This window comes from Schistocerca cancellata, chromosome 1 (assembly GCF_023864275.1).
Source record: "Schistocerca cancellata isolate TAMUIC-IGC-003103 chromosome 1, iqSchCanc2.1, whole genome shotgun sequence".
NCBI classification, from domain to species: Eukaryota; Metazoa; Arthropoda; class Insecta; order Orthoptera; family Acrididae; genus Schistocerca; species Schistocerca cancellata.
In genome coordinates, this window is record NC_064626.1 from 485,123,611 (window position 1) to 485,148,560 (window position 24,950).

Here is a 24,950-nt window from a genome sequence, read left to right on the forward strand (position 1 = left end):
TGGAGTTCTCTCATACCTTCCTTAATTTCTGCGACCTATTTAATGTTACTCTTACAATTCCACAATTTTTCTATTGTTCTCTCACTAATTATGTTTTCAAGTATTCTCATCCGATATCCAGAAAATGAGATGGGTTTCTTCCTGATCGTGCTCATTACTGGTTCTATTTTCTTGTGTACTGTTTCAGTCAAAGCTATTCTGGAATGCCCATTTACTTGAGATTTTTTGTTTGTACATGTCCTAATTTTTCTTCTTTCTATAATTAGTGTTTGCCAATTTCTGCTGTATTAGCTGTTTTGAAGATGGAACGATATGCTTTAATTAACGGCTTTTGGAAACTCTTGAAAAGACGAGTACCGTGATGTAACGCTTGTTAATGTTGACATTGAAACTTTTCGCTAAAGTATCAGAGAAACGAGCTAAAATTGAAAGCTGTGTAGGTTCTTTAAATGGGCTACAGGTATAAATATAATATTTGTAATTATTCTTATTCGCGCAATCCCCGTGCGACAAAGATATCGAGGGTGATGTGGTTATATAAGGTAACAGAAAACTGATAGCTAAAATGGCAATTATTTTGTGTATCTCCTTTGTTTTTTCACTGATCTCGGTGTCTGTTGGTCTTTTGAGGTGGTGTGATACAGACGTACGTAATTGCGCTCTCCAATATTACGTTAATTAAAAGTTATAATACGTAGAAGTCGCAAGTTTTCATTCTGCTACCGAACAACGTCCTAATTTCAACCTCCCGATGCGACAAGGACTTGCGTTTTTAAATAGACCTTTTCGGAGAAGAAGTCAAAATAATGGGAGAATAGCCGCAGCAGCCACGCTGGAATTGTTGTACATCGTTGGGGAAGCAAGATAAATATTAAGCCGTACACCAAAACTCAAAGGTATTAATTTAATTCTATCCATATTTTGTAGCCGCAGATGTGACTGTATTCAATACACTGGAAGTATGAATTAAAAGACGCCTTCAGTCACAAATTTTCGTGTTTTATTAACTATACGATGAATTTCAACTCATTCAAGAGCAAAAATAAATCATGTATTAAGAAAACTTTCACCTGAGATCCACAGGATGCGAAATGCATCGTGTAATTAATAAAACACGAAAATTTGTGGCTGAAGGCGTCTTTTAATTCACACTTTCAAAGGAATTAACATTGAATAAATGTTCTAGAACTGCCACAACGCTCGTACTACGCACGTATCCATACCTGCGCGCGTCTCTGTCACACTATTTCTGGTGCGGCTAAACAATAATTACTCCAGCTCTGAACGATTCACATTATCTCTCTTCCCAACCACTATAAAGCCGAAATCGGATATTGTTCAAACGACGCCTACTGCCCCTCTTATGGTAGGCTCCGTCGCTGTATCAAGCTTTCGTCTGTTTTCTTGTTTACCGAAATATGGTACGTGCACCCATTTGAAACAGTTTTCCTTATCCCCTTTTTTATAAACTAGAATTTAGCATATAGTTCCATTGCCAACTTTCTTAGCCGACACTGTACTATGTGGTGTGAGGTAGAACCGAGAGGAAACACTTACGTATTCTCGTCGTATACAACGATCGCACCTGGCATCAGAGCCTCACTTCACCGCTATAACCTATTTCGGCCCCCTTGCCTTTCAATTTTGGCACATTTCTATGACACTTCTAAGCAAATTTTCAGCACTAATATTAACAAGCGTTATTTCATAGTACTCGTGTTTTAAGGGCTTGCGAAGCCCGTTAAAAACGTATACCATTCCGTTACAAAACCATACATACTTCAGTATCTCTGTTGATACGAGCCGGCCGCGGTGGTCTAGCGGTTCTAGGCGCTCAGTCCGGAGCCGCGCGACTGCTCCGGTCGCAGGTTCGAATCCTGCCTCGGGCATGGATGTGTGTGATGTCCTTAGGTTTAAGTAGCTCTAAGTTCTAGGGGACTGATGACCATAGATGTTAAGTCCCATAGTGCTCAGAGCCATTTGAACCATTTTTGTTGATACGAAAGTTGAGACTGCTAACCACGAAACAAATTTACTTGACCCTCTCAGAGCTGATAGCTTAAAGTTCCTGATCTCTAGGATTTCCCCCTGTGTCCTGTATTAAATTCCAAATCTCTGCGCAGTGTCTCGTGACGTGGAGACATGAGACATTATTGATGGTATCCCACCCATTGGCTGTCGACATTAAACCCGGCAGCCCCTCGGTGTTGTGCAAAAAGAGTAGGTTTTGTTTCGGCAGTGGCTTTCAATGTCACTCTTCACTCATCATCATACAACACTGAACTGACACCACACTATACACATTACCCTTTAGTCCCACACACTTAACAAATGCATGTAAGACACAGCTGTCGCACGACACATGGAATGGGGCTATTGTGTGTGATGGAATAAAGATTTTTCCGATTAGATGGATAGACGACCTCTGGGAGTCTCACAGCCATCAACAGTACGTGACTTTCTGTTTTGTTTTTGATGTATGCGCAGAACTAAATGGCAATCTAATGGTTGGGAGTGTGGTTGATGTCAAAGTTAATGGGCGGCATTTGGTGTGGTATAACAAAGCGGGTAAGGCCAGAACGATTTCATTCAACAACGTTGCCCAAGTGAGCTAACACGAAAACACGAAAAGGGCTCTGAGCACTATGGGACTTAACATCTACGGTCATCAGTCCCCTAGAACTTAGAACTACTTAAACCTAACTAACCTAAGGACATCACACAACACCCAGTCATCACGAGGCAGAGAAAATCCCTGACCCCGCCGGGAATCGAACCCGGGAACCCGGGCGTGGGGAGCGAGAACGCTACCGCACGACCACGAGCTGCGGACAACACGTAAAGGCATAAATACTCTGACACAAATCCGTTTCTACCATCCGTCAAAGTTTGTGTAGCTTTCTGTTTTTTATGAAAACCATGAAAGCGTTGCTTATTCTGAAAGGGATATTGCATGAACCTCCTCGGTACAGTACGTTGGCTGCTGAGAAGCGGCCTCTGTTCCTCCACAATTTGACCTGACGCTACCCGCAAAGCATGGCGCAAGGGCGCACGGCTTAACCGGTACCGCTCCGGAACCCCTCTGACCGCATCAACAAGTTTGCGGCTGGCGGGCTCCGGAATCTGCATATTCATGAGGCGGCGGGCCTTCAACCTTCTTTGTGAATTTAACGCCGCCGTACACGATTAGTACCAGGCGAGCGTTTCGATCGGGCGCCGTGAGATGGCAGCAGCAGTAGCACTTGCAGCGTGTTTCGCTCTGGTGGTGAGATACATCGTCGCGTTAACGCTGATAGCTTTTCAACTACGTTACTTTAGCTTAGGTGATGGGTGGAAGGAAATCATTTCTGATAATTCAGAAGAGGCGGGGCGAAACTAATTCAGGTTGGCCGTGTGGATGTTCGAGTTCGACTCTTCCCAAGCACTCAGGCGGTAATGTATGCCTCCCCCACTTCGCTCGGATTAATTAATTAGATCGTGATCACGTGTTCCTAATCGACTAGAATAAGGTATCGATTCCGAAGTACTTTAAGCGAGAAGACTGGGACAAATTATACTTCTAATCACCTTTCTTAGCAAAATCTGGGTTAACGAAATCGTAAATACAGGGCAATTACACTGAAACCGATTGACTGGAAATACACTGACCAGTACTCGTATTTAAGTGAAAAGATAATGACAAAAGTATACAAAAGTACACGTCCGTCAGTCCTAAAAGCGGACAACATGCATATGGACTAAGCAGTTACGATTATAATTGAATTCATGAAACATTCTTGTAATAAACAGAATGTTAAATAAATCGGTAACTGCTGTGGGTAGCACGTTAATAATAATGCTGCATAACATCATTGTAATGGATTCTGTCAAACGTTCTTTTAGATATGCCTTTTCAACTATCAAAAATTACTTTTTGTGTTCATCCACTAAAATATTAATTTTATCAGATAAACAACACAAAACCATTGCAACGCTGGAATACAGCAGCCATTTAATCAAGAGCATCAGAATCACAATGAGATTAAATTCCCAATATTATGGTCTTTTAAATGGCACTTGCAAACATTAATTTAAAAACCACTATTCTCATTGTTATTCAAATTCCGATTAATGAGTTAACTACTTCGAAACAATTTGAACTTTCATGCTGAGAAAATTTTTAAATTATGTTTCGCTTTCTGGAAATGTAATTTAAAATCTTTTATAGTTTAAATAATCAGTAGTACCAGGACATTCGCAATAAAAGATAGATTGACTAGGATCCTCTTCCACGTAACTTCGGAAAATGATCACCAGTGTCTACAGCTGGCCGGCCGCTGTAACCGAGGGGTCGTAGGCGCTTCAGTCCGGAACCGCGCTGCTGCTACGGTCGCAGGTTCGAATCCTTCCTCGGGCATGGATGTGTGTGATGTCCTTAGGTTAGTTAGGTTTAAGTAGTTCTAAGTGTAGTTAACTGATGACCTCAGATGTTAAGTCCCATAGTGCTTATAGCCATTCGAACCATTTTTGTCTACTGCTACAGTTCATACAAAATTGTATTATTTGTTCATATGACGAAACACTCTACTAAGCATTTTACACAGCTTGTAGTATGTAGTGGTTTGACGTGACAATTTTAGTTTCTACAATCGGATGCGAACTTTTCAAGTACTTGCTTTGGACAAGAAATTCGTATTGATTGTCTGTACCCTTCCACCTAGACAACCTGGAACCTTACAGTTACTAGCCAATATATTAAGGGACTCTTACCTTGCAGCGCGACTTGCAACCAACAGTGTACACTGCTCTCCACTCTGGCACGCCAAAGACACCGACTTCAGCGTCCCTTCTACTAGCCTCGCTTGCCTCGACGACCCAATCTTATATTGGGGAATCGAGACGAAACCACGATAAGTGACGTATTACAGTAGTGTTCATCGAACAGACTTGGCAAATATTCTCTGGTGCAATAAGCACACGACTTCTCACGAACCTGGAATAATATCCCTAGTGTTGGGAAATAAGAAAAGGACAATTAATTATCGACGATTACGTAACCACCCTGAGAACTGAGCTAGTTACTGAGTGCTTATACACGTCGGGCTAAATTAAACAACATATTACACTGTTAACAATATTCCTACATTAGTTATTTCTCTTTTATGCTGAGCCATTGCATTAACGTGTGTTTCTTTATTATATGTGTCACGGCTCATATTTTATTTTATTACATTACACTAATAGTAAAATAAATAAAATTTTTATTTTATTACATTACAAAAATCTCTATAGACCTGTTATGACCTCTCCTACAACGTTTTAGAAAACTGCTCCAGCATACGGAGATCTCAAGGGTGTAAGTGTGATGGTAGAAGAGAGAGTAGTAGGTGCAAGTGAGGGTGAGTAGTTGGCGTCTGCAGGTGCTTTTCTTAGTAGTTCCACTCAACTGAACACTTTCTGTGGCGTCAAATCTTGCTGTGATGCGACGGATGGAAGATCGGAGTGTGACGTCCTGTCGTCAGTGTGGTCGTTAGAGACAACAGGGTTGAAGAAAGAACTAGGCTCGGTCTAACCAAAAAAGCCACTCTAGCATTAACTTGACCATTGAAGAAAAACTTAAGTGTTTGATGAGAAAGAAGGAAATTAGCCTTTAATGCTCCGCCGACCACGAGTTTATTAAATTTGGGCACAAGCTCCGACTGACGGAGTATCGAATAGAAGATCGACCGTGCACTTTCAAAGGAATAATAGCAGCATGTGTGTAAGTGATTCAAGGAAACCGCGGAGAACCTAAATCTGAATGGCCGGAGGGGGGCTTTGAACCGCTGTTCTCCAGAAAATGAATCCAGTGCCTTACCACTTTGCTCGGCCATGTACGTCGAAGTAGTATTACATCTATTTCTCCCGATTGTGAGTTCAGTATCTTGAGGATTACACTACTTCACCTCACACGTGCTGACTGGGCGTGTCTCATAAACATAGATACTTTATGTCGCTTACTTGACTGTTCAATTGTAGAGCATTATTCCTCGCATTAGAAATGATACAGTGCAAACACGATAAGGAAATGTTTTTATCAGCTATTTGCATTCTGTCAATAGCGAGCTCATCAAAGATGAAAGGGGCTAAAGGGAGATTTTCTGTTTGACGACCTGTCGATGTCGGGATTATTAGAGACAGAAGACGCTACGGTACTGGACAAGCGTCAAGTTGAAAATCGAGCGTAATGTATTCGGAGAGATTATCCGGGCATTCACCTAAGGTAAACGGGAAATTTAGAAAAGTGCAGAGCTTGGTGACTCGATAGCGATTTGAGCCCCGTTCCTCTTCACGCAAGTCCATTGTTTGTAACTCTCTGTGGCACCTCGCTCGCTATTATTTGGTTGGCTTGCTGCTCAGAAAATTTAATTCGCCACACTAAACATTTTGGGCTACCTTTCACAACCATGACGTGCAAGCAAAAATTATAGCTAATTCTGTTTAGTCTCATTCGATAATGTCTCGTTGAGTCATCTGGGATCATGCAGGTAATGAAAACAAATAATTCCACAAATCCCAGCAATAACAACGTTGCGTAAATTACATAACTGCATATATTGCACGGTCCACCTCAAATATCATAGCATTTTTGAACTGACGTTCCAGAACATCTATCACTGATATTTGCAGTTAATAATAAAAATAAATTAACACAACCATAAAGCAAGGCAACAGATTCATTTCCATGAACAATTTTTGTGGGTTCGACGTATTCTAGAGGAAAGCTCTTTCGTGAGGAGCTCTCACACACAACACAGTTTCTTGGTATTACCTGATAGTATCGCTATTCTTAGTCAGTAGCATCCATTGCAGGCTACATCGCTACTTATGAATTACTTAGGCAGCCGCGAACAAATGACAGTTTAATTCGGAAAAGCAATACAGCAAAGTGGAACTGAATTTCACTGTTATTATGAGCTTGATTAGGACTAGTCGTTATTAGAAAGTGTGTTACTTACAAACTCATTAAACGAAGTTAATGGCAGTGTAGCGCAACAGATTAATCACTAGTGTACCTTATGAAACTGCGAAGTCTGAATTATCTGAAGTGGCAAACGAAGTAAGTGTGTGCTGTACGGAGGTAAATGGGTGCGTGAGTAGCAACAAGGCTGATATTGATTTAGGTGCAGTAGTGTCAACGGCACTGTGTGGGAATGGTTGTTGTTTTGAGGTTGAGGAGCCTGGGCCAGATGTACAGGGGAAATCATGTGCCACGGATTTTTTTGTCCTGCAGAGAGGAACTGCAGACGGCTGTTTTAAGGTGGATACTCTGGTGAATGTACAAGAAGCTCCTGATGATGTTAGTTGCATTGCGAATGTTGTGGATAATGAAATCGTACAGATACATTTCTTTCTGAAGGACGCAGTCACCACTTGGGGTGACGTCGCCTTCTCCAAGGGGAGGGCCAGGGGGTGGGGGGAGAGGAGGGAGCAAAAATGCTTGCATGGATAAGGATCGAGCAGACAAGTATGACTCCCTTCAGGAACGTATGCCTGAGGATGAGGGGAAGTTTAACGATATTTGCAATGTTACAGGTAACGTGGGCGAGAGAAAAACTCGTGTAAATGTTCTTAAAAGCGCAATCAAAATCGAGGAGACTTTGTTTCAGCTGAAGGAGACAGCTGCAATTGAGGCAATGTCGCAAAGGTCTATTATGATGAAAACGGAACTACTTAAAAGGCGATGACAACACTAAGATTCAATGCAGACAGTAAACTGTAGAAGAGTAGAAGAGTACAAGGTAATCGGTGTTCAGAAGGGAAGGCAGAAGGAAGCATAGCACTGCAAGGCGTAGTCAATCTATGAATAGCTGTAAAATGAGAGAAGTAACTGGAGCTGAAGATCACTTGGTTGTATGTGGTAGTACCACAAGTACTAGCACTGCAAGGCGTAGTCAATCTATGAATAGCTGTAAAATGAGAGAAGGAACTGGAGCTGAAGATCACTTGGTTGTATGTGGTAGTACCACAAGTAGTTGTTATGTGAGCATAGACGATGTCCCGAAACAGCGCGTTAGGAAACAACCCTTTAGGCTGTAAGATGTTAACACGAAAATAACAATAATCAGAGGCAAAATTCGGGATGAACTTTTTGAGGAGTGTTGCGAATCAAAAAATTTTTATTGTACGTGTTTAAAATTTTTAAAAGTTGTAACAGGCGAACTACGGACAGAGTAGGTTAATGCTGGCCTGGTGTGCCAATCGATATATCAACAAAGTGTACCGCCTATGCAACAGACACCGGAACCAGGCAGGCAGAAACGTAAACACAGCTGTGTTATTTAACAATGCGCTGTGAGGTAACGCTATGTAACTTCACCGCCCGACTGCCAATATAAGATCAAACATAGACAGGAAAGAACCGAGCTCGGCGACCCAGAATTATTACTGAATCGTCACAGCAAAGAAAGAGCACTGACTGGTCCGATAAATGACAAATGCACTCTTACACTCAAAGCCACTAAGTCATAGACCGGGACTCAGCCCTTTAAACAGAGAGTCTTTCGGAACTCAGGAATATATTCTGTCGTGCTGCCATTTTGTCCACGTCGCTAGAAACAAAGAGAATGACAGTCTATTGATTTTCAGTGAAACCACGACAAGCTGACACATCATGGCCATCCCGCTACTTGCTTGTCCATTTCAACACAGAGGTAGCCAACCTGATGCATATCACTGCCGTAATCTGCCATTGCTGCCTACCGGGTCTTCACTGCCACCTTGGCACCGACAGAACGAGCCGCCTCCACGCAGCCTCCTGGCCCACTCTTGAGCATCTGCTGCAGTCTCTGTCGATCCATGGTGGTCGACCAGTCTTCGCAGTAACCGTCATTCTGGACCACAGTCGGCAGTGTCCACCTGAGTGCATGACGGACTGTCTTTGAGAGTGCTGAGGTGGGAGCTGTACTAGGTGACCTGAACACGAGAAATACGGGAACGCAACGAACTTGTGTCGTCACACTAGTCGGCCTATCCGCCACACTTCGTGAACGCTCTGCTCTGGACAGGGCGCACGGAAAATCAATATTTAATTGGAAAAGTACACACTAAAGGATTTAACCTTGTCGTGTGATATCGAGTTTAAACTGCAGTCAAGGAACTTATCTAAAATAGCTACTCGCTCCCCTCCAGAGACGGCTGCTGGCACTTGTAAGACCTGCAGTGTCATGTGCTGTGACCTATGCAACGCAGCTTGCTTTTCTCACGGACCTCATCGCTGACGGTGCATCAGTACACCTCCGCAACACGTGCGCATATGCACAGCCGCCGACTGGAGGTCTGAAGAGACTTATAACGCTGCACACTTTGTAGGATAGATAAATGAATAAATTTTATTACAAATACGATTGTATCTCTGATGTCTTCGGGCGTGAACTGGACTACTCACCTTCACTCTACGCTGACATTATGATCACAATGCGACTCCAGAACACGGATCACAACAGTACAAAATATTCTTATTTAAAGCAATCTTTGCACTTAACTGATGACTTTCAATATTCGGCAAGAAAAGAAAAGGGTTGCGTTTGGGCAACAGGATCAGGTTGAGCCAAAGTGTGTTCTCTCTCTTAACCATCCCTTACCCATATCCGATCGCCACTTGACAATTGTTTCAATTAAGAACCAGCAAAAATATAGGGAGACCGAGATAAAAACAGCTCGCGCAATTCACATGAATTACGAGCCAGTGATTAGTGGCCGCTAAGCTGGCCCCACCATAGCATCCAAGATGTGTTTCGTCGGGTTCAGATCAGACGAATTTGGTGCCCACGACATCATCATGAGTTCAGGGTCATACTCGTCTAACTAAAGACATTGCGAAACGATCTAGCCGAATGATGTCTTCGCCGACAGGGAAGTAAACTAGTATGAAGGGCTGCAGGTGGTCCACAATAATGATCAAGTAGCCCACAGCTATAACTACTATAAATACAACGGAAGCCAGGCGAATATCCCCTATAGTATGATACTGCTCCCACCTGAATGTGCACAAGCCGCAGTGCACGTTTCGGGCGTGGTATCTTGACACGATCGTCAATCTGGTACGACAATAAACGTGATTCATCCGAGCAGCCGACATGGTTTTCATTTATTCACTGTCCAATCTTTTTTTGTGGTTTTAGGGCGCACAACTACAGTGGTCATTAGCGCCCAAACTGTCCAATCTTGATAGTGCCCTACCCATTGCAATCGTAACTGACGATGTCAACATGAGAAAACCTAAATGTCGTCTGCTGTGGAGCCCCATCTTCAACAATGTGTGAAGACAATATGTTCCGAAATGCTTGCGCCTGTAGCAGCATTGTATAGTATTGTGAGATATGCCACAGATCGCCTCCTATCCTGGAGTAGGCAAGCTTCCGGACTCCATGTTCTGTAATCAAGCGTGGATGTCTAACACGTTGTCGGCTACTCCTGATATCAGGGTCCTTCAGTCATTTTCCATAGAAGCTCATAACAGTAGCACGTGAACAGCCGAGCAGATTCGCCGACTCCGAGATGCTAGTTCCCAGGCGCCGGACCACATCAGTCAGTCCTTTGACAAAGACGCTGATGTCAGTCGATACCCCTATTCGCTGCTCATATTGTCACTAAAGTGATTTCTGGTTCGTCTCTGCTCTACTTATACAAGGTGACGTGATGCACAATGTATCTAGGACCGATGAATGATAATCGTCAACTACTGAAGAAAATTTATTTAATGTATAAACGTAGACTTCCGCAGCCGTTGTCACAGTCAATAAAATTCTTCTCGGTTTGAGGCCGCATTGTCATATGTAAAATTCCGACGTTTCGGCGACTGTTGCAACGCGCCTTCCTCAGGGTGTATTGCTAACTACCGGATCAGCACTAGTTTGGATACTTATATACTATGGAAGAGTGCTGTCATTGGATGTGAGGGTGAGGAGGACGGGTATTAGGAGTTCATTTTATTGGTTTTTGCATTGCGTGTTGTCATTGGCGGAAACTGGCGTTTTCCATTGGAGTTTCCTTTACTGCTTGCCATTGGTGGAAATCAGCGAATAGGAGACTTAGCGGCGACTACAGCGTAGCGTTGTTTACTAACTGCCTAGTATCGACTAGGCCGCGCCAGCGCTCTGTGTACCCTCCACCGCGCGCCTGTTGCTCTGCGAGAGCTGTCCTTCCGCAAAGCCGTCACAGCTGGCAGCCAAGACGCTGGAAGTCGGTGTCTTCTTTATTCATATTGTCGGGTCGCTTGACTATTTCTATAGCCTCTCTAATCTTCCTCCTCAAACTAAACGGCTGTTTCACCAGTACGCAGGCCTGGTGTATCTAGGTGAGACTTGGCGTCCAATAAGCACCAGGTTAACTGAACACGAGAGATATATCCGCCTCAAACACTACAACAAACCAGCGGTGGCAGAACATCGGGAACAGTGCAGAACGAAGAACGAATTTCGAGAGGCCCACATACTGGTGGAACAGCCGTTTACTTTGAAGAGGTAGATTAGAGAGGCTATAGAAATAGTCAAGCCACCCGACAATATGAATAAAGAAGACACCGACTTCCAGCGTCTTGGCTGCCAGCTGTGACAGCTTTGCGGAAGGACAGCTCTCGCAGAGCAACAGGCGCGCGGTGGGCCACAGCGGTGAAGGGTACGCAGAGCGCTGACGCGGCCTAGTCGATACTAGTAAACAACGCTACGCTGTAGTCGCCGCTAAGTCTCCTATTCGCCGATTTCCACCAATGGCAAGCAGTAAAGGAAACTCCAATGGAAAACGCCAATGACAACACGCAATGCAAAGACCAATAAAATGAACTCCTAATACCCTTTCTCCTCACCCTCACATCCAATGACAGCACTCCTCCATAGTATATAAGTATCCAAACCAGTGCTCATTCAGCAGCTAGCAATACACACTGAGGATGGCGCCTTGCAACAGTCGCCGAAACGCCGGAATTTTACGGATGACAATGCAGCCTCAAACCCAGAAGAAACTCAGGACACGCGAGTTGAGCGTGGGGTTTGTCTGTATGTGGATGTGAATTGAATGCCAATGGAGACGGTGTTGCTACAAGACAGGGCGACTGTGGCAGTGGTTCATTTGGCCGCACTTATTGTTCTTAATGTTTTCTCCGTGTGGCTGATCGCCGCCTCGTAGTTGCGCCTGCCTCCATGGAAGAACACCCCATGACAATGCATGAAAAACTCACGCAACGAAAGAACGATTTAGCAGGGTCTGCAACGAACTATGATTCTGACCGTTGCTAATGTATTTCAGGAGCTGTTGTCAAGCGAAAAGAGAATTTTTTTGAAGTTGTCTGCCGAGTGTAAAAAGTTGTTATAATATACGTGGTTTGCAAAAGAAGAAAATTCTCTCATTTTGTAGTGTTGAGAGAAATAACTGTTGAGTTTTGAGCACTCAGCAGCACGCCAGAAAGGAGAAGTCACTGATGCGAGACATGTACAGCATAGCTCGACTCTGAATTGGAGAGATACCCAGGTAACATTTTAGTAGACAGGCCTTGTTTCAGACACAGGTTTCCACCCGCAGTTTTCCTCCTGAACTCACTAAAATCTCCAGTGTTTCTCTGTACACGGGAGAAAAATGAACTGGAAATCCGTGTCCGAGTCTGTCATCCACCGAGGCAATAGAGTGTCGTATTTAAGGGAGACAGGTTTTGTCTATGCAGCAGCTAGTTCCATTTTCTCCACTGTCGTACTGGCAATTAGTAGCAATCAGTGAATAACAAAGATATTGCGAGACATTCGGCCTATGACCGGCCGCGGTGGTCTAGCGGTTCTGGCGCTGCAGTCCGGACCCGCGGGACTGCTACGGTCGCAGGTTCGAATCCTGCCTCGGGCATGGGTGTGTGTGATGTCCTTAGGTTAGTTAGGTTTAAGTAGTTCTAAGTTCTAGGGGACTTATGATCTAAGATGTTGAGTCCCATAGTGCTCAGAGCCATTTGAACCATTTGAACATTCGGCCTATGATCTGTCAGCGTACAAAGTCACGTTTGTTGACGAAAGGTTGGCCTAGCAGGAGGAACCGACGCCTATAAATTCGACGCTCTGTAGTGTAGTTGGATGGAGTTTCTCTACTTGTTTCTCAAGAATCTTTTTACAGCCCTTCGAAGTTTGTCGGCACCGTTTTGTAACAACTTGTATATGTTACTTACCATGTCAGATACCTGCGGTGCCATCAGGTGGCAATCATTCTCTTCCTCTTCTTCCTAGTTTAAAGCCTGTCTTCTTCCCTACGTCTTAGTCTATCTTGAGGTTGGCAGTACATCTTTTTCTTGGATAGCCTGTATTTCTTTTTCCAAGTGGTAATTTATTATTCATTGTCGCAGCAGGAAATGGTCATAATGATTTGCCTCATCAGTAGATATGCCTCAGATGATGTTATCAGATCAGATTTTTGCCCTGGATTTCACGAATTCGAATTATTAATGAAACATGACTTTTTTATTATGATTTTTATCCTCCTTTTGTATTTTTAGGCCTTTTGATGTATTGTCATTTAGATCTGAAAATCAACGACATGACATCATTAAATGTCTACAGTAAGTGCACTGTCTTTAAAACAGAACTGTTCTTTGCCCCTGTCCAACTGACATGACAATGTTACTTATCATTTTCCTGCCCAGTTCATTTGTATCTCTCTTTTTGGCGAGTTTTCTGAATTATGTTAAGGTTTGTCCTCCCAATCAATCTGCACGTCGGCAAGTTAAAACTGTCAGAGATATTGAAAGCAATTTGCTCCTGAGCTGCTCTGGTCATCGTAAATGGCAGTTGCTTATAAAACAGATATAAAAATAATGGCGTGTGACGAGGGCCTCCCGTCGGGTAGACCGCCCGCCTGGTGCAAGTCTTTCGATTTGACGCCATTTCGGCGACTTGTGCGTCGATGGGGATGAAATGATGATGGTTAGGACAACACAACACCCAGTCCCTGAGCGGAGAAAATCTCCGACCTAGCCGGGAATCGAACCCGGGCCCTTAGGATTGACAGTCTGTCGCGCTGACCACTCAGCTACCGGGGGCGGACATAAAACAGATAATTTGCTCTTTTGTTCAAGAACCACTCGTCTGCTCCTAGTGCTGTATTCCTACCCACACTCTGACTGGACTGCAACCACATGCACAATTGCGTACCGTGGGTAGCCTAGCCTCAGGCGTCGTCCGCATCCCGCACAGTCAGAGCTATGACCAGAAAAACTCAGTACAACAACAATAACAAGAACGACTAGGCATGTTATCGTTGGGAACTCAGGGCGCCACCGTTGAAGGCGCTACTCTTGCCGACATATGGTGTCCCAATCGATGACATGAGGCGCAGCCAGTGACGGACTATTTCTCTCCGCAAGTTACGTGCCCGATAATGGTCCACGCCATTTACCTCTGCCTCAGCAGTACACAGGCAAGCACGCGGCTTCCAACCAGTCAGTCACCGTCGGGAGATATTCAGAGCAATTACACCAAGCCTTCTGTGGTACCTAATGAGGAAGATACTGGCGACTAACTCCGACAATTGCTGAGGCTGGACGGACCTTATTGTAGCGGAAACCGACATGCAGACCTACGTCCCAGGCTTATCCTTATTGTCCTAGGACTTTCATCACGAAGCTTTTCATGGAGTTACTCGATAATGTAATTTCTTCCTGTAACTCACATCACACCTGCAGTGGAAACTGTACTATTATTTCTTCCTGCATTTTTTCCTAAATAAACAATCATAATTTCTAGTCCACTTGACTGCTATCTTATCTTTATGTACCGAACACTGTCCATAACAGCTTCTTTAATTTCCTGTGTCATTCGTCGAGATATTCTGACGTTTGTGTATTTGTTCACAAGCAAAATCGCTCAGAACGACTTACTGATTGCGAGATTGACGAATCTTGCACAGATAGAAGTGTGAAAAGCTTTCTCCACTGAAAGTCATTGACTCTATAGTGAGAAACCGATGCTATATCCTGCAGACAGGCTGCCAGCTTTTCCGAAATAACTCGTTGAAGAGCTGTAATACGAAGCAATCTATCATTACTGCGATGGTAAACCTATCAACGTGGTAGACAATGTAAATTCTCTTCGTGAACCATGGCCCAAAGAGCACATCCCCTGGGCAGGTATCGAATACCGCCTGTCTAGGGTACACATTGGAGTGTGATTGGCAGAACAGAGCTCTTTTCCCGATGTCGAAATTGTATAGGATACATATCCGAGAAACGAAAACTGTTATCATTACAGCTCGCTGTGGAGCAGAAACTGTACGATGTTTGAAGCGTCTCTGCGCCCATTACAATCCGAGGCTTGCTTGTTACCATATTAGGTAGACTCTTGCCCACATTTTCATGACGGGCATGTGATGAGCACTGGATCTGGCGAGATTTTTGCTTCACTTGACTGTCAGTAAAGTTTCACAATCAGTTTAAACGCTCACGGACGCAAATGCCCATTGTGGTGCTACAGACGAAGATGACATCCCACCAGAAGTCTAGAAAGTTTCTTTTACTCACAAATGAAACTTTCTGCGTTTTTCACTTTATTATACTGCACGATTTAGTGGTTCACACCATCATATTCAGACGGACAGTTACGTTCCTGAGATTAATGAGGGGCACACGCGCCTTTTAATCGCACCAGGCTAGATAAAAAACCCGTTTTTTCATATTTTTGGGCAAAGGATAAACAGACATACTGCATACTGTTAGTAGTTGTTTGTACTCTTTACCTTCATGTGCAGAAGAGCACATGCAGCCACTAGCAGCCGATTCCACAAAATATATTCACGAAGATTTTATGGTGTCAGGTTTCAATGAAGTCTCTACCCTGCCGCTTGTCATATTAGAAACTTTCCCCTCTCCTCTCTGACAAACTACTACGTTATTTCTGGACGACAGTATTGCAGTTAATGTAAGTTGAATTAACAATGCTGTTTTTGTGTTTCTATGGGTTTTCCGGCGGACTGAATATTTCATCTTCTTTTGGGCGTGCTTCTGAATATTAAGAGTATTGATTCTTGTTCCGATATTTCGGTTACGTTACAGAAATTGTCAAAGTGAGTTGCTTGTAAGATTTTAAAATTCACTTTACACAATACTCAGCTTGACAATGGCTGTAAGGTTGTCACCCGATATGTCTGAACAAGAATCGCGCCAGAAAGATAATGGAACAATGTAGTTTATTTTCGGGGAATATAACTCTATTAATTTATGTGGTTCAGCAGAGAATAAGACATTTTGGAAAACTATGCTTTAGGATAACACTACATACACATATTCATAATTCCCACCCGGGCCTGTTTCTGTGTTGGTGATGCACGACTTCAGTACCTCACTTTTTACTGTGTTCTATATTCAATCAAGAGGACAGAGGTTAACTTAGCAGATGACCTGTTCTCAATTTTAGATGGAAGTGAGACGAATGTGTTATGTCTTTTAAGATTTTGTGAGATATCTGACCAGTTTCCTAAACTATTAGGGATAAGGTTTTAACGTGTTTTAGGGGAGCTGGCTCGTCTTGATTTATTGCAAGTGATCTACTAGTCACATTTTTCTGAGTTTATATTTGTTCTTTGTCCTATGGTTCAGCTGAGATTTTAGCACATTTTACTACTGACAAGACTAAAAATTCTGCATTTTCATAATTGGGTTCGGCTGGATAGGTAAATGTGAGTGAAAATGGGAGAGAGTGATTGTAATTTCAGATGGTGTTATGTTTCATGCATTTCTAGTTTTAACACATTCATCTTGGCCTATTTTAGCAAGTGTGCTCACAACCTTTCTGTTGAGTGTCCTAAATCTACACACACACACACATACATACACACACACACACACACACATTTCTTCTTAAAATGTCACTTTCAAATACACTACTCCAGGCTCAGTGTTAGTTACAACTTGTTTACGGACAAACTTTTTAGGAAAGCTGCTGACCATGTTTCTAATATTTATACTGCATTTCTGAGAGATATGGGTATGCAAAGGTGACATCAGTTTTAAGAATATTATTTATTTATTGTTCTTTAAAATATAAAAAATGAATACGTATATACCCGTAGTCATGAGAAGCAGGAAACAGACGGGAAGGAATGCCCTTCTGACAACCGAAAACATATGCGAGTTCCGACCTTGAGGATATCCTTCGCGTTAGGTGGCAGGTAGTCTTGTCCTCAGATGATGGTATTCGGGTACTCGACATCATATCTCGAAAACATCGAAAACACTTTGGAATCCAAAACTCAGTTGTCGACTTGCTCATCATTAAGTCCTCAATCGGTCCTTACATTTTTAAAATTGAAGAATCTGGGATCTCTCCTACTAGTGAACCGATGCAACGACTGCCAGCTTTTTTGTCTCGACAAAAATATTTAACCTGCAACAGGTGCAAACTCAGGTATTATGGAGATTACTGTGCGTAATTATCCCTTCCAATCATCTTTTATTCTGTCGTGGAAAAAAAGTGTACTTGCGTTTTTCTTAGTCCGAAATAAATATTTCTGTAATATCTTCTTACAGAGAGTTGGCCAGTATTCACCTGTGACGGCGGGTCGTGAGTTAAGTTTGGATAGCTGGCTTGGAAGAGCACTCTCTTACGAAAGGAAAAGAGTCCAGGTTCGAGTTACAGCTCAAAAAAAAAAAAAAATGGTTCAAATGGCTCTGAGCACTATGGGACTTAACATCTGAGGTCATTAGTCCCCTAGAACTTAGAACTACTTAAACCTAACTAGCCTAAGGACATCACACACATCCATGCCCGTGGCAGGATTCGAACCTGCGACCGTAGCGGTCGCGCGGTTCCAGACTGAAGCGCCTAGAACCGCTCGGCCACACCAGCCGGAGTTTCAGCTGAGCACACAATTTCAATCTCAGGGGAATTTTGCATTCAGTGCACACTCGGCTGCAGAGTGATAATATAATTCTGGAATCTTTTGTTTGTGTGTTGGTATTTGTCTGCAGTTCTCGTCGTAGTACACTCTTCACCTCGAACTCTGATATGCATAAACTATACTTAGCAGCAGCCAAAGACAATAATTAACATTCCGCAAGGAAAGAGATACGAAGTCTGCCTTTTATCGCTGCCGCTATTTCAACTATTGTCGACAATCTCTCTCTCTGTTTTAGCTGTGATAGAATATAGACGTGCTTTTGTGGTCTTCTTTGATTATCTGTGTGAAATAACGAAAAATCGGCCATGATTAGCAGCTTCTATATAAAGACTGATATGTACATTAAGAGAGTAAAATTTCGATTAAAAATGAAAAGGCAAAATTCAGCGTCCAAGTTTTATTATTACAACCATTACTGAAAGTCATTTACTAAAAAAATTTATATCTTTTATGTTATACACTGAAGCGCGAAAGAAACAGGCAGAATACAGCGCTGCGATCGGCAACGCCAATATAAGAAAGCAAATGTCTGGTGCAGTTGTTATATCAGTTACTGCTGCTAGAATGGCAGGTTATCAAGATTTAAGTGAGTTTGAACGTGTTGCTATAGTCGGCGCACGAGCGACGGGACACAACATCTCCAAGGTAGCGATGAAGTGGGGACGTTCCTGTCCGAAAATTTCACGAGTGCACCGTGAATATCAGGAATCCGGTAAAACATCAAATCCCCGACATCACTGCGGCCGGAAAGAGATCCTGCAAGAACGGGACCAACGACGACTGAGGAAAATCGTTCAACGCGACAGAAGTGCAACCATTCCGGAAATTGCTGCAGATTTCAGTGCTGGGCCATCAACAAGAGTCAGCGTGCAAACATTTCAACGAAACATTATAGATATGGACTTTCGGAGCCGAAGGTCCACTCGTGTACCCTTGAAGACTGCACGACATAGCTTTACGCCTCGCCTGGGCCCGTCAACACCGACGTTGGAATGTTGATGCTTGGAAACATGTATGCTGGTCGGACGAGTCTCGCTCAAATTGCATCGAGCGGATGGACGTGTACTGGTATGGAGACAAACTCATGAATCCATAGACCCTGCATGTCAGCAGGGGACTGTTCAAACTGGTGGAGGCTCCATAATGGTGTGCGGCGTGTGCAGCTGGAATAATATGGGACCCCTGAGACGTCTAGATACGACTCTGACAGGTGACACCTACGTAAGCATCCTGTCTGATCACCTGCATCCATTCATGTACATTGTGCATTCCGACGGACTTGGGCAGTTCCAGCAGGACAATGCGACACACCACACGTCCAGAATTGCTACACAGTGGCTCCCGGAACACTCTTCTGAGTTTAAACATTTCCGCTGTCCACCAAACTCCCCAGACAGGAACATTATTGAGCATATCTGGGATGCCTTGTAATGTGCTGGACAGAACAGGTATCCACCCCCTTATACTCTTATGGATTTATGGACAGCCTTGCAAGATTCATGACGTCAGTTCCATCCAGCACTACTTCAGACATTAGTTGAGTCCATGCCACGCCGCGTTCCGGCACTTCCGCGTGCTCGCGGCAGTCTTACACGGTATTAGGCAGGTGTACCAGTTTCTTCGACTCTCCAGTATGTTTCTAAGATTAACAAAAGTCACGATTTGAACTTGCATTCATGATATGAGATCCATACCAATCTCGGCATGCAGCAAAATACTTAATTACGTAAAAGTACCTATACAATTGCTGTAAGTAAAAAGTTACCACACTACAACGACGACATTGTTTTCTTGTCGTAGGAAATACTTATTATATACGTTTTTAAATACTGTATTACTGTATTTTTGCATAAACTAATGCTTTACTGTTTTTCTGTTCCATGGACAATGAGTGGTACACTCATATAAAAGAAAAACTTAATCAGAGACGAGAAAGACGTCAAGGGAATCACGTGCTAGGTGATTATGCACAGAAGCACCTCATTCCTTACTTTATCAATCCACCTAATTTTCAACATTCGTCTGTAGGACCACATATCAAATGTTTCGATTTTCTTCTGTTCCGGTTTTATCACAGTCCAAGTTTCGCTACCATATAATGCTGTGCTCCAAACGCACATTCTTATAAATTTCTTCCTCAAATTAAGGTGTATGTTTGATACTAGTAGATTTCTCTTGGCCAAAAACTCCCTTTTTGGAAGTGCTAGTCTGCTTTTGATGTCCTTCTTGCTCCGTCCGGCAGGGGTTATTTTGCTGTCTGGGTAGTAGAGTTCCTTAACTTCATCTTTTTAGTGACCATCAATCCTGATGTTAAGTTTGTCGCTGTTCTCGTTTCTGCTACTTCTCATTAGTTTGTTCTTTCTTCGATTTACTCTCAATCCATAGTCTGTACTCATTAGACTGTTCATTCCATTCACCAGATCATATAATTCTCCTTCACTTTCCTTCACTTTCACTCATCGACGAATTTTATCATTGATATGCTTTCAGCTTGAATTTCAATTCCATTCCGTAACTTTCTATTATTTCCATGATTGCTTTTGGATGTACAGACTGAACAGTAGGGGCAAAAGACTACACCCTGTCTTACACCCTTTTTAAACCGAGCACTTCGTTCTTGGTCGTTCACTCTTATTCTTCACCCTTGCCTCTTATACTTAATGTATATTACCCGCCTCTCCCTATAGCTTGCCCCTATTTTACTCAGAATTTCAAACATCTTGCACTGTTTTAATTGTCGAACACTTTTTCCAAGTCGGCAAATCCTATGAATGTGTCCTGAGTTTTCTTTAGTCATGCATCCTCAATTTTCTTTTCCAATCTTCTGTATATTATTCTTCTTAGTAACTTGGGTGCATGAGATGTGAAGCTGATTGTGCCATAATTCTCGCACTTGACAGTTCTTGCAGTCTTGGGAATTGTGTGGATGATATTTTTCCGAAAGTGAGGTGGAATGTCGTTAGACTCATACACTCTATACAACAACGTAAATAATCGTTTTGTTGCCACTTCCCCCAAGATTTTAGAAATTCTGATGTAATGTTACCCTTCCCTTCTGCTCTTTTTCATCTGAAGTGTTCCAAAGCTCTCTTAAATTCAGATTGTAATGCTGGATCCTCTGTCTCTTCTAAACCGACTCCTGCTTTTTCTTCTGTCTCATCAGAAAAGTCCTCCCTCTGCGAGCTTTCAAAGAAAAAAAATGAGGTGTGGCCCTGGACTACGTACTTCAGACTCAGAGTTGAAATACACTCCTGCAAATTGAAATAAGAACACCGTGAATTCATTGTCCCAGGAAGGGGAAACTTTATTGACACATTCCTGGGGTCAGATACATCACATGATCACACTGACAGAACCACAGGCACATAGACACAGGCAACAGAGCATGCACAATGTCGGCACTAGTACAGTGTATATCCACCTTTCGCAGCAATGCAGGCTGCTATTCTCCCATGGAGACGATCGTAGAGATGCTGGATGTAGTCCTGTGGAACGGCTTGCCATGCCATTTCCACCTGGCGCCTCACTTGGACCAGCGTTCGTGCTGGACGTGCAGACCGCGTGAGACGACGCTTCATCCAGTCCCAAACATGCTCAATGGGGTACAGATCCGGAGATCTTGCTGGCCAGGGTAGTTGACTTACACCTTCTAGAGCACGTTGGGTGGCACGGGATACATGCGGACGTGCATTGTCCTGTTGGAACAGCAAGTTCCCTTGCCGGTCTAGGAATGGTAGAACGATGGGTTCGATGACGGTTTGGATGTACCGTGCACTATTCAGTGTCCCCTCGACGATCACCAGTGGTGTACGGCCAGTGTAGGAGATCGCTCCCCACACCATGATGCCGGGTGTTGGCCCTGTGTGCCTCGGTCGTATGCAGTCCTGATTGTGGCGCTCACCTGCACGGCGCCAAACACGCATACGACCATCATTGGCACCAAGGCAGAAGCGACTCTCATCGCTGAAGACGACACGTCTCCATTCGTCCCTCCATTCACGCCTGTCGCGACACCACTGGAGGCGGGCTGCACGATGTTGGGGCGTGAGCGGAAGACGGCCTAACGGTGTGCGGGACCGTAGCCCAGCTTCATGGAGACGGTTGCGAATGGTCCTCGCCGATACCCCAGGAGCAACAGTGTCCCTAATTTGCTGGGAAGTGGCGGTGCGGTCCCCTACGGCACTGCGTAGGATCCTACGGTCTTGGCGTGCATCCGTGCGTCGCTGCGGTCCGGTCCCAGGTCGACGGGCACGTGCACCTTCCGCCGACCACTGGCGACAACATCGATGTACTGTGGAGACCTCACGCCCCACGTGTTGAGCAATTCGGCGGTACGTCCACCCGGCCTCCCGCATGCCCACTATACGCCCTCGCTCAAAGTCCGTCAACTGCACATACGGTTCACGTCCACGCTGTCGCGGCATGCTACCAGTGTTAAAGACTGCGATGGAGCTCCGTATGCCACGGCAAACTGGCTGACACTGACGGCGGCGGTGCACAAATGCTGCGCAGCTAGCGCCATTCGACGGCCAACACCGCGGTTCCTGGTGTGTCCGCTGTGCCGTGCGTGTGATCATTGCTTGTACAGCCCTCTCGCAGTGTCCGGAGCAAGTATGGTGGGTCTGACACACCGGTGTCAATGTGTTCTTTTTTCCATTTCCAGGAGTGTATTTAAGGTTTTGGCTGGTTTCGTTGTCTAGGGGCTGGGATTCGTAGTTGTCGCTTTACAAGCCAAATACTGCTGAGTGTACAATATACAATATTCAACATGAATCGAGTGGTCGAAGGTTCCTATCACTCCGCAATTGCGAATTTTGAATGTAACATAGAAATTTATAGATGAAAGATTGCAATTAAATAAAATCTGCAGGTACTGTTCTTAACGACTTTAAATGATGAGTACGATGAAGTACCTATAAGAATGCCGTTTATTACTGCAAAACAGTTATTGGTGTCGATGGTCAAGAATTAAATAAAATACAAGTTGAATAACAGGGAAACAATAGATTCCTACTTCACGTAATTAGTTATGAACAACAACATGGCTCACGATATATTCACCTCTAAACACATACTACGTCTTCACTGCAGAAGCCACGGAAATCTCACAAGTGCACAAGTCGGTACTATGAAATATTTCGATCTCCCGCGACCACACGCAAACTGCTCAACATTCTCCAAGTATTTCCTTGCGACAGTCCGTCACGCCTTTCCGTCCAGCACTCCCGTGTCCTGTGCGACCCGATGCTCCTCCCCCACCTCCATACAGTCTCTCCATTCTTGGGTAGTCGCCTACCGTAGTAACGAGCGCTGTGATTGGCTAGAGCGCTCCCGCCGTGTCTCCAAGCCAACGTACACTCACAAACATATTGAAACACATACGAAATATTGGATTTACAATTAAATAACTTGAAATTAAATAAATATTACTACAGGTGGACCATAAGCAAGCTCACACACACATTATTAAATATATAAACAAATTAAATAAACACATATCAAAGGAATAGAAGCAAAAGTAGGCCAGTAGCCTAATGTCTCTGTGCTCTCTAAAACACAGTAAATATTTAACTTATTTCTTCATGAACAGTATATATCGGATATTAACAAAGACGTAGACGAATAAATATATTTATAGGAATGCTGCTACCATTTTTTCGTCTAACTGTGGAGTACTTATGGACTGACGCGATCAATAGTAATTGACCACATTGACCTCGAATAGCTCATGTACTATTCAAGTTACATGCATGTATTTCATACCAATTTAGATTTACACTAATAGCTTTCTAAAGACATGTCGATCGACAAAATCGGATGAACCGTTTAGATTTTGGAAATTCGTTGCTGGCTGTTACTTGTCTAATTTCCCTTATCATTCCTAACATCCTGCAACATAGGGCAAGGAGGGCTCTAGAGGCCCTAGCCAGTGAAGCCAGTCTCCCTAAGGGAGTAAACCCGATACAAATCACATGCTGCCTTGCAGTTAGTAGAGGGATTTACGAAGAGGCTAAGGATGCTCCCCTGAACACGGAGCCAGCTACCCTGCGAGCCGTTAAGGGGTAACTCCCCAAACAGTTGGGCGGAAGATTAACGATCTCCCCCTGTAAAACGCGAATTGTTGCGAATACTAGCAAAGGAATAAGCCGGACAGATGACGACCCCAGGATACAAAAAAAGGATAAGAGATCTGTACATAGGAACATGGAATGTGCGGAGCCTGTACCAAGCTGGAGCCCTACGTCAGCTGCTAACGCAAGCAAACAACTACAGTATAAAAATATTGCCTCTCCAGGAAATTAGGTGGAAGGGGAGTGACATAATGGACGCAGGAATTTTCACTATCTTCTATAGTGACGGGAGGAGGAATATCTTTGGAACAGGTTTTGTGGTCGCTAAAGAACTCAAACATGCGATGATGTGCTTCCAACCAATCAATGAACGGATGTCCATATTAAGATTAAGGGAAAAATTTTGCAACATTATGATGATAAATGTACATGCACCCACAGAGGAGGCAGATGAACAACAAAAGGACGAGTTTTATAGCAAGGTAGAACAACTGTATGATAAGGCTCCTAAACATGATGTCAAGATATTAATAGGAGACCTGAATGCAAAAAAAGGAAAAGAAGAGGCCTTTCAGCCAACCATAGGAAGACATAGCCTCCATGAAATATCAGACAATGGACTAAGGGCTGTAGACTTTGCTATAAGCAAAAACATGACTGTCGGCAGTACATGTTTTCCACACAAAAAATACACAAAGAAACATGGATTTCACCAGATGGAAAAACCAGAAATCAGACAGACCATATATTGCTTGATCGGAGACATGGATCAGACATAATGGATATTAGGAGCCAACGTGGAGCTGAATGCAATTCAGACCACCATCTAGTGAGAATTAAATATAGACAAAGGATCTCACTATTGAGTAAATAAAAAGGCCACAAATAAAAGAGATTTGACATTAAGAAACTGAAGTTAGAAGAAATACGGATAGCATATCAGACGAAAATACACTCCTGGAAATTGAAATAAGAACACCGTGAATTCATTGTCCCAGG